Below are 17737 nucleotides of genomic sequence, written 5' to 3' on the forward strand. Positions count from 1 at the left end.
CTTGTTTTGATGACTTTGAGAAGTACACCAGATAAAAAGACAGGTCTGAGTCCTCATGATATTATCATGGGCAGAGTCATGAGACAAGCATTTATACCAGTAGGAAAACTGTTGAGCATTAATGACAGTGCAATTTTGGAGTATTGTAAAAAGCTGTCTGACGTTGTGACTTCTGTATCTAATCATGTGGGAACTGAAGTACAGTCAAAAGACAAAGTGCAAACACATGATCTGAGACCTGGAGATTGGGTCAGAACAAAAGTTCACCGAAGAAGAAACTGTTTGGTTCCAAGGTGGCAGAAGCCAAGGCAGGTGATACTTGTGACGACAAATGCAGTAAAGTGTAGGGGAATAAAAAGGTGGATTCATCCAAGTCATACTATTCCAATACCTACACCTGAAAACTCTGACGAAGAGAGTGATACAACAGCTGATTCAGATTCTGAAGAAGAAGCTGAAGAAAATCCAGATTCTGAAGATCGACAGAGACGTCGACATCTGGAGAAACCTTCAGTGAATGGAGATCTGATTGAAAAAGATTTGAAAATTATTGAAATAGATTCTGAAGATGATGAAGATCTGCTAGAAAAGGAATCAGCAGAAAAATCTGATGAAGAAGCAGGTGAAACAAAAGAAGTTGAGACAACTGAAGATTCTTATCAAATTCAGAAGCAAGACCAGGAGAGTATCGAAAAGCAGAAAACAAGCTCTGACAGAAGGAACAAGAAACCAGAAACTGGGAAGTTGAAGGTAATTGAAGAAGAGGAGGAAGATGAATTGCCAAGTTCCAGTGATGGAAGAAAAAGTATAGTTCCTAACGGAGTGAAGCTGCCGATTAGAAAAGATCATGAGTCAAGAATTGAAATTTCTGACAGTGATTCTGGAGAAAGTGATGAAGACTGTCAAAGGGAAAGTGTGAGAAAGAGATCTTGGAAAACAGAATCTAATGTGACTGAACCAAAAAGGAAAATTCTGAGAAAAGGTGAAACCTGGCCGAATGAAAACGGAGGGTTGAGAGTCAGGTTAATAAAAAGATCAAAGGAGCAGGTGAATGAGATCACTAGTCAAGTCAAGTCAAAACCACTTTATTCGATTTAGTTAAAAATCATAAAAGCATTCTACAATCACATCAGAAAAGGGCAATACAAATTCATAAGGAGTTACAAAAATCATCAATCAATAATATTTACATATATGTAATAAAAAGATGATATAAGAAAACATCAATAATAATTAATTAATATACAATTTAAATATACATCATAAAAAGAGTACATACTCAGTAAAATGGATATTTAAGTGTACACAGCATTTCCATTTCAATCTTCTCTACAAAACCCTAATGTAACATTATTAAGTCTTCTCCTCCTAATCCTAACAGCAGCGACAAGATAATTGGCCACGCTAAACGTGGTCAACGCTGAGTCCAATAATTGGAGATAAAGGAGGGCAGGTTTTGCCTGGTAAAAAGCTTTATCCTTTAGTAATGGTACCAGGTATTTCTGTCTGGGCGCAGTGAAAAAATTACAAAACAACATAAAATGCATATTATTTTGCGTTGAAAAGTTATCGCAATTACAGACAGGTGCGTCCTCCTCCTTAAACCAGCCTTGACTATCACACAAAACTGTGTAAATCTGGTTAAACCGGAGTTTAACCAGAAGCCACCTATGGAAGGGGATAGTGACGATAGTAAGGTACGGTTGTATAGTAAGGGAGGTGATGGTCAGGTAATGGGCTCTGACCGTGGGCTTAAGTAATTGGCGTTCCTCCCTCTCCACGTTTTTCAATGTAATAAAATTGGCCTTCACCCAATCTAAATCAGATTTCTTTAGACCCTGGGGGACCAGAAAAATGTCAGGCCGTCCCAGGTCCACAGAACACTTTTGTATATAAGAGAGCCAAGTAATGTTTTTGTAGTTATCCAGATTTAAACAGTCCACCAGTATTTTATGATTCAGACCCAAGTTTTTGTTAATCCAGAGCCTTATCCATAGCAAGATAGGGGCCATGAGAAGGATGTCAGATATGTACCCAAGGCCAACTTCCTGGTGAACTGAAAACGTGGCTGTAGATTGCGGAAGCCCTAAGGAGGAACGCAGGAACTTATTTTCTTCCCTTTGTAGTGATTCACTGTTTACATAGCCCCACAAACCAGAGCCGTACCTGGCTATTGCTACTGATTTCGCCCTGTACAAGTTAAGTAAGGCACCAGTTGGCTTCCCGCCCAGTCTCCTGGAAAAACTTAAAATAGCGTTGGCCGAGCTCCTAACCGCTTTGGTTTTAGCTACAATTTGCGGAGCCCAACTCCCCTTTGTGTCAAAGATAACACCCAGGTACGTAAAAATTTTGACATTAGTGATCACGTTTCCATTGCAGTAGAACTGTTTAGAATTATTTTTACCAGCCCCAAATGCCATAACGTGAGATTTGGAGTTATTTATCACTAAGTCTAATGATGACATAAAATCATTAAAAGCATTTAAAAGTTTTTGCAAACCTATCGGGGTCCGAGCTATTAAAGCTGCGTCATCCGCGTACAGGAGAACAGGGATACGAGTGTCCCCTGCACGCGGAATATCCAAGGTAGCAGTTAAAAGAGTCTCCTCAAGTGAATTTATATATAAAGTGAACAGCATGGGAGCCAGAATGCAGCCCTGCCGCACGCCCCTAGTCAAGAGGATCCTGAAAAGAAAGCAGAAAAAGGAAAAAGAATAGAGGTTATCTCTAGAAAAACAAAGAGAGTTTTGAGGCCAAATCAGAAATATAAGTCTCCTGAGTGGGCTTATATAATAATACCACCTGTAATTGAGATAAATAGCAGTAGTCAGGAAGAAGTTGAAGACAATAGTGACAACGATTGAAATACTAATCTGTTAAAATTTAGGTTTCTGTTTTTGGCATAAGGCTGAAGAAATTGTGTTAGGAGACACAAGGTCGAAGAAATTGTGTTTAGTTGGAAAATAACTTGTGACGCAAGGTCGAAGAAAAGTTGTTAGAGGATTTTAAAAAAAAAATTGAAAAAGGGGGGTGTTTTAAAAATGTAGGATTTTATTAGACATAATTTTAAATTTTTGTTTTCTTTTTCTAAGATAAGACTAACTAAAATGCCTGTTGTTTTGAAGCATAGTACCTCAAAATGTTCCATTCTTAAAAATTGCTGTAAGATGACTGATATGTATGCTCATATTAATTCTGCTTTGGTTAGTGTTAGCTATCATCTTTCCTTTCGGGATCGAAAAGGAGATGTACAAAGTCAATATGACAAGCAAAGCTTCAGTTAGTCAAGACAAACATAGTGCAACAAACAAAGCTAACAAAGTTATTGTTCACAGACCAGAGGCTCATCAAGATAGGTTTGTTAGTGATTTTTCTAGCAATACATTTTCGAGGCTTTTGGGAGAATATGTTAAGGTTATGAGTGTTAAGGATTGTTATATCTGTGTAAAATTACCTGCTTCTGTTTCTGAGGGAGTGACATACAATATGCTTCCTCTTACTTATGGCATAACTTGCAGTGTAATAGCTAGTTTATTTTACCAGACTGGTCGTTTGGAATAGTATTATTCAAATTATGATGAGATTTTTGCTAACCTGAAAATTGAGAATGCTTTAAATAAACACAAACAAGCCAAACAGATGAGGGAATTATTTTTAGTTACTAATGAACTCACCTATGAGTATGCTTACAGAAATAATCTAACTTGTAAATTGAGAACAGAGGAAAAGGCTTTCCTGAATTTAGTTGAAGAGAGAAGGGCAATCTATAAAAGGAATGAAAAAGTCAAACACACCAAATCCAAGTTTTGGCAGAAAGAGAATAAGAAGCTTAATGGCAAATCTTTTGACAATGTTGCAATTCACATAGATAAACCAATTAGTGGCAAGCTTTGCATTAGGAGAGATAATACTCTTTTTGATAATTACTTTGTAGGTGCTAGCAATTGTGAGGACACTTTTCAAATCATGGGAGGTTGGGGATTCAAAGGTGGCAAAGATCCAATTTTTCCTGGGATCTATTTTATCTGTGGAGACAAAGCTTATTATAATCTTCCGGATCATTGGTACGGGACATGTTATGTTGGTCTTGTTTTTCCAAAAATATTTCATGTTGACAGAAATGCAGAAGGTTCGTTTGAAATCAGTAATCATGTAAATAGATTCAAAAGAGAAAGTTTCTCAGAAACTTTGGGAGACATTTTTGAAGCAGTCATACCTTTAGTAGGTATAACCCTGAATGCTGGAAGAATCAGAAAAGTATCCACAATTGTTGACAGATTGTCCACTGATACAGTAGGTGGTTTCCAATTAGTGGATACCGAGGTCATTGCGATCAGATCAATGGTTATGCAAAATCGCCTTGCCCTGGACATACTCCTAGCAAAAGAGGGAGGAGTCTGTGGCATTTTACATGTCCAGCACTGTTATGTTATGTTATGTTAATGTTTTTTATTAGGCGCACAGCTGCTCCAGCGAAGGAGCGTCCTGGCGCCCGACAAGGAAAAACATAACACTACCAACAGAAAGCAGGGAAAAAAACACCTACAGGGAAATTAGAAAAAAAAAGTTTTAATGGCTTTCCGAAAGTGTAGGAGATCCTCCAGCATACGGATCTCAGCCGGAAGAGAATTCCAAATGGCCGCAGCCTTCACACGGAAGGATCGACCGCCGGCACGACACAACTTAAAACAAGGGACCACGGCAAAGGCCTGGCCCAAAGATCGAAGAGAGCGTGCCGGGACATACAGAGACAGGAGATCAGGCAGGATCTGAGGGGCAGTACCTTTCAGAATTTTAAAAGCCAGACACAACACCTTAAAGTGGATCCTCATCCTCACCGGCAACCAGTGCAGGGAACGGAGAACATTGGAGACAGAGCACCATATTGGCAGGCCTACAATAGCTCTTGCAGCAGCGTTTTGCACCCGCTGCAGACGGGTAATTTCTGCCTGGTTAGCCCCAACCAGGAGAGACCTGGCGTAGTCAAGCCGGGAAATTACCGTTGCCTGAATCACCAGCTGCATAGTCGGGGCATCAAAAAATTTAAGGACTGGTCTTAGGCCACGGAGCACGCCAAAACAACAGGCCGCAGTTTTTTTGGTGTGGGCCACAAAGTTAAGGCTACTATCCAGCCAGACTCCCAGGTTTTTTAATTCTGAGACCGGGGTAGGAGATGGTCCCAGCTCCGAGGGCCACCAGCTGTCCCCCCAGAGCTCCTCTCTCTTTCCGACGATCATAACCTCGGTCTTAGATGCGTTAAGCTGGAGACAGTGCGCCGTCATCCAGCTGGCCACCGCCTTCAGTCCATTCTGAAACCTGGGGGCATCAACCTCCGCATCCCCGCTGAGAGTAACCGCCAGCTGAGTATCATCGGCATACGAGACCATAGTAAGGCCCCACTGCCTTGCGACATCAGCCAGCGGTCTCACGTATAGATTAAATAACGTGGGGCTCAGCGAGGATCCCTGCGGGACCCCCATGGCCAGAGGATGGAATTTGGACTGAAAGGGAGGGATGGCCACGCAAAAGGAACGATCGTCGAGAAAGGAGCGGAACCACTGCAGGGCCTGTCCCCCAACACCAATCTCCTCCAACCGGTGCAACAGAATACTGTGAGGCACCGTGTCAAAGGCGGCGCTGAGGTCTAATAATACCAGCACCGCCGTCTGACCAGCATCCAGCACCGTCCGCAGATGTTCCACCATCGCAAGAAGAGCCGTTTCCGTGCTGTGCCCAGCACGGAAGCCATTCTGCGTGGGGTCGAGGGCATCGGCCCGGGCGAGATGGTCTGACAGGGCCAAGTTAACATGAGCCTCTGCCACCTTCGCCGCCCAAGGGAGTAATGAAATCGGTCGGTAGCTCTCGGGTTTCGCGGGATCCAGCGAAGGCTTCTTCAAAATTGGAGAAACCACCGCCTGCTTCCATCTAACTGGCACCACTCCCGAGGTCAGCGACAGGTTAATCAAGGAGCACACTGCGGATCGCCCCAGAAAAGACTGGTCTCTAAAAAGAGCTGATCTTACTGGATCCGAGGGTGAACCTGACTTGATCTGCACGGCAAGTTTGTTAAAACCCTCCGGTAGTATCGAAGGAAAGGAGTGCAATGTGGTGTCTCCTTGGGTACCCTCTCGTGTACCCTGGTCGAGCCCACTGGCTGGGAAAGCCTGATAAATAGCTCGAACCTTCTCCAAAAAGAAGGAGGCCAATGCCTCACAATGAGAAATGGAGCTAATTGCCGGGGAGGTAGTTCTTTTAGCCAAAAGATCTTTAACGGCTTTAAAAATAGTCTTGGACGGGTTCGAGCTATTGCGTAATTCCAATGCATAGAACGCCGCACGAGTTTTACAAATAGCTCGATGATAGATCCTGACGGAGGCAACGTACGCGGCTTTCATATCAGCATCATACGTCTTCCACCAGGCTCTCTCCGCCCGCCTGCAGCTCCCCTTCAGGGCCCACAGTGCCCCGTCATACCAGGGGCTCGGATCTCTAGTGCTCAGTTTACAAGAGACGATGGGTATCAGAGAATCCAGCGCCCCAGTGATCCAACTACAAAACTGGTCGTAGCCAGCTTCCACCTCAACCAGCGGGCTCAACGGCACTTCCTGCAGAAGCCGATGCAGATCTTCCATCTTAAGTCTGTTCCAATGACGCTTGGCAGCCCGCCTAAACGTTGGAATAGAAGGGGTTTCCGGCAAGGGACACTGGATAGACACCAGAAAATGATCCGACCACCCTAATGGGGAGATGGAAGCAATGCTGGCCTCAGTCAGGTTAGTAAAAAAGGGGTCTAGAATATGGCCTGCTACATGGGTGGGTTGTGATACCTGTTGGAAGAGCTGTAAAGCCTCTAAATCAGCTAAAATACTTTTCACCCCCGGGGTAGTGTGAGTGTCGAAGTGAAGGTTCAGGTCGCCCATGATGGAGAAATTAGCACAGCCCAAGGCTAATGTGCTAACAGCATCTGAAAAGGCGCCTCTGAACACTGCGTCACTCCCCAGGGGGCGGTAAACCACCATCCCAGAAAAGGTAAACTGGGAGCTGATTTGGATCTTAAAAGAGGCACTTTCACAGCCAGCGATGTTAAGGCCATTCCAATTGCAGGTAAAGCAGGACCTAACCACAAGAGCAATACCACCTCCTCTAGTTGGCCTGTTCAGAGTGTAGATAGAATACTCAGGGGGGCAGGCTAAGTTGATAATAGCGACATCCGCATCCTGAAGCCAGGTTTCGGTGATGGCAAACATGTCCGGAGACTCATCCTTAATAAGATCATGAATGGCCAGATAATGTTTTACCATGGATCTGGCGTTAATGTTCAACACCCTAAGGGTACGTGGCGGGCCCTTACTCCTGGGGACAGATGGAATGACACTTTTGCCAATGGACTGAGGAGGGTCAAGCGCCCACCTCTTGCAGGCACATTGGTAGGGGCCAAGAAGAGGATGAATTGGCGCTGACGTACACCTCAGAATGGCATGGCCGATGGTTCGGAGACTCTCGCCAGAGTAGGTAAGCATCACAGTACAAGAGGGAGAACTTACCTCATGTGGCTTACTAGCCCGTGGCGCCCCGCGCGACCTTAGCGCGGACGGGCGCAGACGGGCAGGACTCTGGCACGACTCCGTGAAACTGCTGTACTTATATCCCAGACGAGAGCAGGAATATTGAAATGTACATCAAGAACATCACAGAGATGCATTCAGAGATAGTTCCCTTGGAAAAGGATGACTTTACAGAACGTCTTTCAAAAAGATTCCAAATTATAAAAACGTGGTTTCAAGAGATTGGTGGTTCAGTTCTTGGCAAGATCCTAACACCTTTGTTTGTGATAATTTTTGTAATAGTTTTGACAACGATTAGTTGCATGTTACACAAGCGAAAGAAGCACATGAGAGAAAAGAGAAGAATTTACAAAATCAGAAAGGAACAGGAGAGGGAGATAGAGCTAGAGGAGTTACGCAGAGCTCAATATGACAGTTGCAAAGAATTTGCTGAAACAAAACTTTAGAAATACTAACACAGTGAAATCGAATCATATTCTTTTAGATAAAATTTGCCAAATTTTGGGTGTGGTGTGGTGATTTGTAAATCACCAGATGAGGGAGTTGATGGAGCGAGATTCAGAAATGTTTTCATTTCAACTTGTGAAGTCACACTTCCATAACAAAAATTAAATAGATTAACAACTTGTGCTGTGTGTGTGTATTAATTCAACCTAGTTTAAAGTTACATTTACAAATATACACAAGGGTTACTAACATATTTGCTCATAAATGTGCTCTATGTTGCATTCTCATGTACGTGGAAAATAATAAATTAATCTTGCCTATTCTTGTGTCATGACTAATAGCAGCTGTTTTAAATAATGGCATGTGCTTATTTTGCTTTCTTGTATATGTGGAGTCACTTTACTCTTCATAGGTGCATTAAGAATCCTGTTGGATTAAAAGAAGAATGGTAAATATAAATGCTGCTTTAATTGTGCGCTTAAGCTAGGTAATTTAGACTAAATGGGTTAATCTTTAGCTATGGTGGGTGGCAACAGAATGAATTATATTTCTCACATTAATTATTTTCTTGTGTTTGTTTATATAATAGTTCACAAAAAGTGGTTTTGGGCCTAGTGCATTCGTGTTTGCTAAAATTCTGCTCGGAGCAAAAGAGAGTCCATGACAGAGAAATTCCTGCTGCTGAAACAATTTGTCGTGAATGCGATGAGCTGACTGTTCCATAGTCAAGCAAGGCCAAGGCCAGGAAACGACAGAGAAACGTGAGACAATTTCATATCCGAGGAAGCAATGACTTTACTTCGGTTAAATGTTGCAAACTGGAGGAAGCCTCGTTGTTCGAAAACTAGATACAATGGACTCTAAGAAAGTGACGGAACTGACGTTCTAAAAAGTGGAATGACATGATGGTGTCACTTTTCAACCAATGGGACTCCGATTTCAGAAGAAAAGCTATACTTATGCTTAGATTAGCTTAGTGCAGTAAGGTATAAAAACTCTTCCCCGTGGAAGAGGAAGGCTGCTTCTTGCTCACCTTTGATGAGGGTGTCGTGCAGATGATCTTTCCTTGGAGCACGTAAGAGCCTTCAAAGACTTTATTCTTTTATTCTTTAAAATAGCAAGTATAGTTAGGGACTTAGGGTTTGAAAATGCCAAACAGATATTTTTCATTTGCAATAATAATTTGAATTTCATAAAATTGTCATAACCATTTACAACGATTCAAATAAAAATGCTTTAATAAAGATTTCTAATACAATTTCCAAATAAATAGCTAATAAAAATCTTACTTTGGAAAACAAGCTGGCCTTGTTATTTCATGAGTTTAGGTTACCATTAGCAATATCTTATCGCCACAGTGGCTTAATTAATTTGTAGGGTTTTGTAAAATATGATGAATTCTTTTACCGTGGTTGTATATAAATGTATATAATTTGTGAATAGGTTTATTAAGTCACATGATTCAGTTGGCCAATATATGTCATATTGGTTTATGGGCCTTGTGACTGATTTATAATTAATTGTGTATATAGTGAAGTTGGGTAGCGTAGCTTATGAAATATTTCCTATAGGCCGCTGGATCACTCCCTCTCTGATCACTTTCTCTATCTTCCTCCTCCCTCTCTTTGCTTTTCTCTTGAAGCCACCAAGTGCTTGCTGCAATTAACCACGGGGCGCTGGGGAAAGTGACCGAGGGACCAGGAGCAGCCCTTTGCTTTCAAAACCGACCTGCATTGCTCCAGCCCACTGGGGAAATGCCCTGTGGAATATAAGGCCTGTCTGGCCCTGCAGTCGTCTGAGTCCTAATGTACTTGTGCCCCTTGTAGCCACTCTGAATCTCTTACTCCCCAGGCAGGCATTGTAGGGATGTTGGCTCGATCTTGAGGTCAGTATGCATGGTGATTATTTGATCACCTGATACCTATTTTGTCAGAAGGCTGACAGAAAGCAAGTATCAAAGAGTGCTCCAACTAGCTGGGCGAACCCCTCAGCGGAGGAAGGGGTGGATCATGGAAATGTGTTATCTGTAAGCACCGTCCATTTCATAGAAATAGGATATTCAGATACTTTGCATAGGGAACAGGAATGCCAGGCTCTTCCTGTTCTAGTCTAGATCAGAGGTGTATGGGATACTGTGTAGCCCCAGGCGATAAGCCTCTTGAACAGCCATCAGACTGTGAACAAAAGTTGAGCAAAAGTGTCTGAAGCTCTCAATATGTACATGGTAGACTGGCAGAACTTAATTTGAGCCGGTGGTTGCCAGTGAAGGCCACAGGCACTAATTTTTGGAGACCGGCACTTATCTTTTCTGCATTTAGTGAGAACATGAGCGGGAAAAACTAACAAGGCAGACAGACAACACTTTCATCAGAAAAACAAAAACATTAACACAATCATAAATTATGAAATTGATCTTCCAGAGGGGGTTTTGTTAGTAAAAGTAATACATAAACCTTATAAGAGCAAGACACTAAACAGTTTCTAGTGTGAATAGTGGAAGGGGAACCCCTTATATTCTTCAGTCCTGTATTGTAATTAACCAGACATTTAGTCTTGGCCAAATCTGGGAGGATTTGGGATCTATATGAAGAACTTTATAACCCTGGCAATGAAAATACTATCCGAAATCTAGGTTGAGAGTGAGACTACAACGCAAGGTGCATGATTAACAGGTAATGGTCTCTTTATATATTCTTTACCATTTTACCTAGACGACTGAGTGTTCTTCGTGCTATGTACGTGGTATTCACCTTTTTTAAAAAAAATCTTATTCCTACCTGCCCACATTGTATTTCACTGTTAAGACTTTGCAACACAGTATTGTATTGAACTATTAAACCTTATCTTGTAATGATATGATTTTTATTCCTTCTTCTGGAAAAACCAATAAATAAGTAAAAAATAAAGAAAGAAACAAGAAACCAATAATTTGCATTATTAATACAGTTTAAAACCATTGGAGGTACATTTGCGTAAATGAATTCTTGTAAATAAAAACCTATACCAATACATATCGATTTGTCAGAGCAGTCCAGTAAGGTAAATGGAGAGTCCCTACTCATTACTTTGTAACACTCAGAACAGGCTTCAAGTAAAAGAAGCATGATTTAACTCGCCATGCCTTCCAATGATCCTCACCTCTGCTTGACCAATGGCAGGAGGGCTCTTCTCGGCCTCTGGAATTGCCCAAGAGGGTCTTTTTCGGGCCTCTTTCAATAGTCAGTAGATAGACCAGGCTTGTGACCACCCTTCTCACTTTTCATCAGTTGCATGTCGACAAATGTTCAAGTCAATTAGTAAGGCTTGTGGGGTGAGAGCAGTCTGAATCTGTGCCTCTCTCAGTGTAATGCCTTGGACGTCAGATCCGGATAGCCCTGGGAGTGAGTGAGTGAGTGTATACTTTAATTAGTGAGTGCCTTAGTCCTATGTGTGCCTGGGAGTGAGTGAGTGAGTTTATACATTAATTAGTGAGTGACTGAGTCCTATGTGTGCAGGGGTGGACACTAATTAAAATATAGAACTGATGGGGAAAATGAATGCCACGTTTCAAAAATACTATCAGGAACTCTGTTGAGGCAACCAGTACTTTTTAACCACTACGCTGCTATTAACATCGAACGAACTGCAACAAAAAACATTTCATAGGGTTTAACCACCCAATAGTTATTTGATTGTTTCCTCTCCATTTTCCTACCTAAAAATAACATCCTTGCTGCACCAATGGGCATTGTATATGACACAAAGAACTGGGAGAATGGTCTCTTTCTGAACACATACCTCTTATGTAAGCTCACCTGTTTTTTCAGATGTTTTGAACACTTCTTATGGGGTGGGTCTTTATAGGATAAAGTAGTTAAATTAATGTAGACTAATGAATTACTTTAGACCTCCGCCATATATACAGGTCACCTCCTGCCTGGAGAGGATCTCTGTAATGAAAGAGCATTTGCCAGTGAGGTGGATGCAGCATCCTTACAGTAAATTGCCCACTCAGCCGCCATGCTGAAATAGTCCACTTATTATGAAGGAAGAGGGGTCCCAGACAGCCAGACACTTATTCATACATTGATTGTATTATTCAGAAAGGAAAATTCCAACATATAAGTCAGAGGTTACGCTGTATTTATTTCACAATGTAACCCAAAGAATCAATGAATGGTTCAAGCAAATAGTAAAAAGTTCATTTGCAATTCATAAGCATTTGTGTGCCCACATACAAAAGGGGTAGGAAGTGAGGTGAGGGATGAAAGTGAAAATAGTGACAAAATGCATCAATATTCAATTATACATCATTGAATAAAGGTTTTCAACATATATATATACACATATACACCGGTCTCCTAATTTCGGAGCCACGTACAAAGGAGCGTATCACAATCCAAAGTCAGAATAAACAGTATCTCCTATATAGGGCTGTATAAATCATATATAACCAAAGGAGTACATATCAAGAAAAAACGTCTACGTTTCGACCCTGAGCGGTAGGTTGAATAGCCCTTACAAACGGGTCTTCATCAGGACATTGGAGAGGTGGGCAGACCTCCTAGGGTGAAAAGAAAATAGAAAAACTGCTTAGTAGGGTAGTTATTCCCCAAGTACCTCTGCGTGCGTGGGCCGCAGGGCAATACATTAAAAATACAGTGATCTTGGGAGGACTATCATATTACAAGAGCTATTACCTTAAGGAAGGGAGGTGCGGAGCAGTGGCCTTCACCATAGGTCGTTGCCAACGCCAGGTATTCTAAACGAAAAAATGAGCGGACCCCAGGATTACAAGACAAGATCAATCAAGGCATGTTGTGTTACAAAGAGCAGGGGGAGGGGGCGGGAGGGGGGGAAAAGGAATTCGTACCTTCAGTCCCTTGTGATTCGTCACGTGCAATTTTCAAAAAGGGTTACTCTGCATCACTGGAGAAAATACATAAGCTAAGTAAGAGACCGGTGGCCTCAGTAGGCATTCACAAGGATTGGAGCACTAGCATTAAATTCTGAAATGCCAAAGGCAGAAACGTCGTTTTACCTTGTCAATATCAATTACAGGCGTGTTCTCTAGGAGGCATTTGCGAAGCACTCGTGTGTTCAGAAACTAATTCTGCGTTGCTGGAAAAGATAAATCAGAGCGTGGCCTCAGCGTGCATTCCCACAGACTGGAGAAAATCCAGAATTCCATTTAATAATGAAGATCCCAGGTTAGAGGGGTTCGTTTACCTGATCGGTCAAAAACACTGGCGTGGTCTCGAGGCACTCACTGCAGACGACTCGCGTAACCAGGAAGTGGCTGCGAGGGGGCGTGGTTACGTTTATAACGTCGAGTGCAGACACAGTGAACGGACTGTGTAGTTGCTAGGCAATGAAGGACGCTCAGAAACACTCCGTGATTACTCGATCAACAAAGTATTTAAATACCCAGTACTGCTTACGAGCAAAAACACTTGTAAAAGAATGAACAAATTAATAAATTTAAAAAAGCCCGCGCAAGCAGGAAGGGTCTAGAATTTGTGGACGTTCATCAGATAGTATACATGAACTTATCCCAGACAGGGGGCTTGTCACATTTAGTTGCACATTGATACATTGGTGTGTCTGAACCCGCCCCACGGTGGTAAAAAACTCCGCATTTTTGTGTACACATGATACCATATTGGAAACGGCATATAATACTGTTCAAAAGAATTTATCGGTCGCTCTCAAAGTGTATACATACGGGCCCTGATACCATATGGTTACATCATTTTACAATTACAAAAAGGTGCCTGAGTAACCACGCTGTGTATGTTGAATGCACAGAACACCATTATGCTAGAATATGTTACAATTCAGGGAAAGATAAATAAAATAAAAACTTGCAAGATGCGTGCATGTACCTACCACGCAGGGTGGTAAAATGCAATTACGATTAGATAAATACATATGAGGGGCATTGTTCAAAGGGTGTTAACAGGCTACCTATAGGATCGCTAGTTGCGCGAAGCTGCTATCAGATTCGTTCAGGCCATTCCGTACTGAATCAAAAATGTGCATCCATTTCAGTTCTCTCAAGTTTAATATTGGTGCAATATTACCACCCCTAGGTCCCAATTTCACCTGTTCCAAGATAACCCATCTCAGGCTTTCCGGAACGTGATTGTTTTTGAGACAGTGTTCCACAAGGGGGGCCCCTTCCACCGAACATCGTATTCTACTGCAATGTTGTAGGAAGCGCGATTTCATGCGCTGTTGTGTTTGGCCCACATATATCAAGTTACATGGACAAATGATGCAATATATTACATCCTCCGTGTTGCAATTGGTGTGTGATTTAAGTTTTACACGATGGTGCTTGAAGGTGAACTCCTTGGTTTGGATAGTTGATGGGCACGCCTTGCAATTACCGCACTTAAAATGTCCCAAGATTGGAGGAAGGTTCCAGAGCGACGTGATGGTCGGGTTGGGGGTGGTACCCAACAGTGAACATACCACATGATCACGTATATTCTTGCCTTTCCTGAAGGAGTGTAAAGGTAGATCTTGGCACCCCAGGTCATTCGATATCATTGGCCAATGGCTATTGACCACTTTTTTAATCTCATTGCTCCTTGTGGAAAAAGTTGTAACGCAAATGAGTTTTTGATCATTGTTATTCGCACGTTCATTGGATTGGAGTAGCACCTCTCGTGGGTTGAACCATGCTCTCTTGCGAGCCTTTTTGGTAAGTCTTTTGGGGTAGCCTCGTTCGATTAACCGATCCATCAATTTCTGTGACTCCTCCATATAATCTTCCTTCCTGCTACAATTGCGTCGAATTCTGAGAAATTGCCCGAAGGGCAAATTATCCCTCAGGCTCCTCGGGTGGTGACTGGTATATTGCAGCAAAGAGTTTCGTTCCGTTGGTTTTCGAAACAGGTTGGTGTGAAGTGACCCATCTTCTGCAATTATTACCAGGTCGAGAAAATTGACCTTGCATTTGTCGAATTCGATCGTGAATTGTATGTCACGTGATTGGTTATTGAGCCAGCTGAAGAAATGGTTTAAGTCGTCATCATTGCCAGACCAAATCAGGAGGATGTCGTCTATATATCTCATCCATAATTTAATTCCTGACCGGAAGGGATTGATATCATTCAAGACGAAGGTAGTTTCAAATGCGGACATGAAGATAATGGCAAGGTCCGGAGCATAGGCCGCCCCCATCGCTACACCCTTAGTCTGTAAGTAGAATGAATTTTGGAAAATAAAGAAGTTGCGCATCATCGCTATCTTGAGTAATAGGACAATGAATCTAGTGGGAACCTGTACAGGAGCTGCCCGTTTATCCAATGCTCGAGCAGCCACAGAAAGTGCTTCATCCTGCGGGATACTCGTGTATAGGGACACGATATCACATGTGGCCAATAGTTCCTTACTGTGGTCAAAAGGGCGTCCGTCAACAATGTTAATAGTGTGTGTGGTGTCCCGCAGGTAAGTTTCCGTCTGTTCAGCCAGTGGTTTTAAAAAGAAGTCTATGTACCGGCACAGTGGCTCCAATATTGATCCACACCCTGACACTATAGGTCGTCCTGGCGGGTTTTGTAGGTCCTTGTGGACTTTGGGCAAAGTGTAGATAGTTGGTATCCTAGGGTTGCTTTGATTGAGATACTGGTACTCTTGTTCTGACAGGAAACCCTCATCTCTACCTTCCTTGGTAACTCTTTGTATTTCAGCAGCCAAATCCTTTGAAGGGTCGCCCGGTAGCTTCCTATAGCTGACCCCGTCTGATAGTTGTCTCATGATTAACATCCCGAAGGACCAGGCTCTCATATGCCAGGATAGTGCTGGGCATAGCATAGGTAGGGGGCACAAAAGTAGATGGCATATGAGAGCCTGGTCCTTCGGGATGTTAATCGAATCCTGAAAGAGCCCAGTTATATAAAATTTAACATCAGCAAAGCGGAACGCATCGCTCTAACATCCATCAGGGACAACACGGACATCATAGTAAAACCAGCAGACAAGGGCGGGGCCATCATTGTTCAGAATGTATGTAACTACAGAGATGAAATCATGAGACAACTATCAGACGGGGTCAGCTATAGGAAGCTACCGGGCGACCCTTCAAAGGATTTGGCTGCTGAAATACAAAGAGTTACCAAGGAAGGTAGAGATGAGGGTTTCCTGTCAGAACAAGAGTACCAGTATCTCAATCAAAGCAACCCTAGGATACCAACTATCTACACTTTGCCCAAAGTCCACAAGGACCTACAAAACCCGCCAGGACGACCTATAGTGTCAGGGTGTGGATCAATATTGGAGCCACTGTGCCGGTACATAGACTTCTTTTTAAAACCACTGGCTGAACAGACGGAAACTTACCTGCGGGACACCACACACACTATTAACATTGTTGACGGACGCCCTTTTGACCACAGTAAGGAACTATTGGCCACATGTGATATCGTGTCCCTATACACGAGTATCCCGCAGGATGAAGCACTTTCTGTGGCTGCTCGAGCATTGGATAAACGGGCAGCTCCTGTACAGGTTCCCACTAGATTCATTGTCCTATTACTCAAGATAGCGATGATGCGCAACTTCTTTATTTTCCAAAATTCATTCTACTTACAGACTAAGGGTGTAGCGATGGGGGCGGCCTATGCTCCGGACCTTGCCATTATCTTCATGTCCGCATTTGAAACTACCTTCGTCTTGAATGATATCAATCCCTTCCGGTCAGGAATTAAATTATGGATGAGATATATAGACGACATCCTCCTGATTTGGTCTGGCAATGATGACGACTTAAACCATTTCTTCAGCTGGCTCAATAACCAATCACGTGACATACAATTCACGATCGAATTCGACAAATGCAAGGTCAATTTTCTCGACCTGGTAATAATTGCAGAAGATGGGTCACTTCACACCAACCTGTTTCGAAAACCAACGGAACGAAACTCTTTGCTGCAATATACCAGTCACCACCCGAGGAGCCTGAGGGATAATTTGCCCTTCGGGCAATTTCTCAGAATTCGACGCAATTGTAGCAGGAAGGAAGATTATATGGAGGAGTCACAGAAATTGATGGATCGGTTAATCGAACGAGGCTACCCCAAAAGACTTACCAAAAAGGCTCGCAAGAGAGCATGGTTCAACCCACGAGAGGTGCTACTCCAATCCAATGAACGTGCGAATAACAATGATCAAAAACTCATTTGCGTTACAACTTTTTCCACAAGGAGCAATGAGATTAAAAAAGTGGTCAATAGCCATTGGCCAATGATATCGAATGACCTGGGGTGCCAAGATCTACCTTTACACTCCTTCAGGAAAGGCAAGAATATACGTGATCATGTGGTATGTTCACTGTTGGGTACCACCCCCAACCCGACCATCACGTCGCTCTGCAACCTTCCTCCAATCTTGGGACATTTTAAGTGCGGTAATTGCAAGGCGTGCCCATCAACTATCCAAACCAAGGAGTTCACCTTCAAGCACCATCGTGTAAAACTTAAATCACACACCAATTGCAACACGGAGGATGTAATATATTGCATCATTTGTCCATGTAACTTGATATATGTGGGCCAAACACAACAGCGCATGAAATCGCGCTTCCTACAACATTGCAGTAGAATACGATGTTCGGTGGAAGGGGCCCCCCTTGTGGAACACTGTCTCAAAAACAATCACGTTCCGGAAAGCCTGAGATGGGTTATCTTGGAACAGGTGAAATTGGGACCTAGGGGTGGTAATATTGCACCAATATTAAA

Source organism: Lissotriton helveticus, chromosome 10 (assembly GCF_964261635.1).
Source record: "Lissotriton helveticus chromosome 10, aLisHel1.1, whole genome shotgun sequence".
NCBI classification, from domain to species: domain Eukaryota; kingdom Metazoa; phylum Chordata; class Amphibia; order Caudata; family Salamandridae; genus Lissotriton; species Lissotriton helveticus.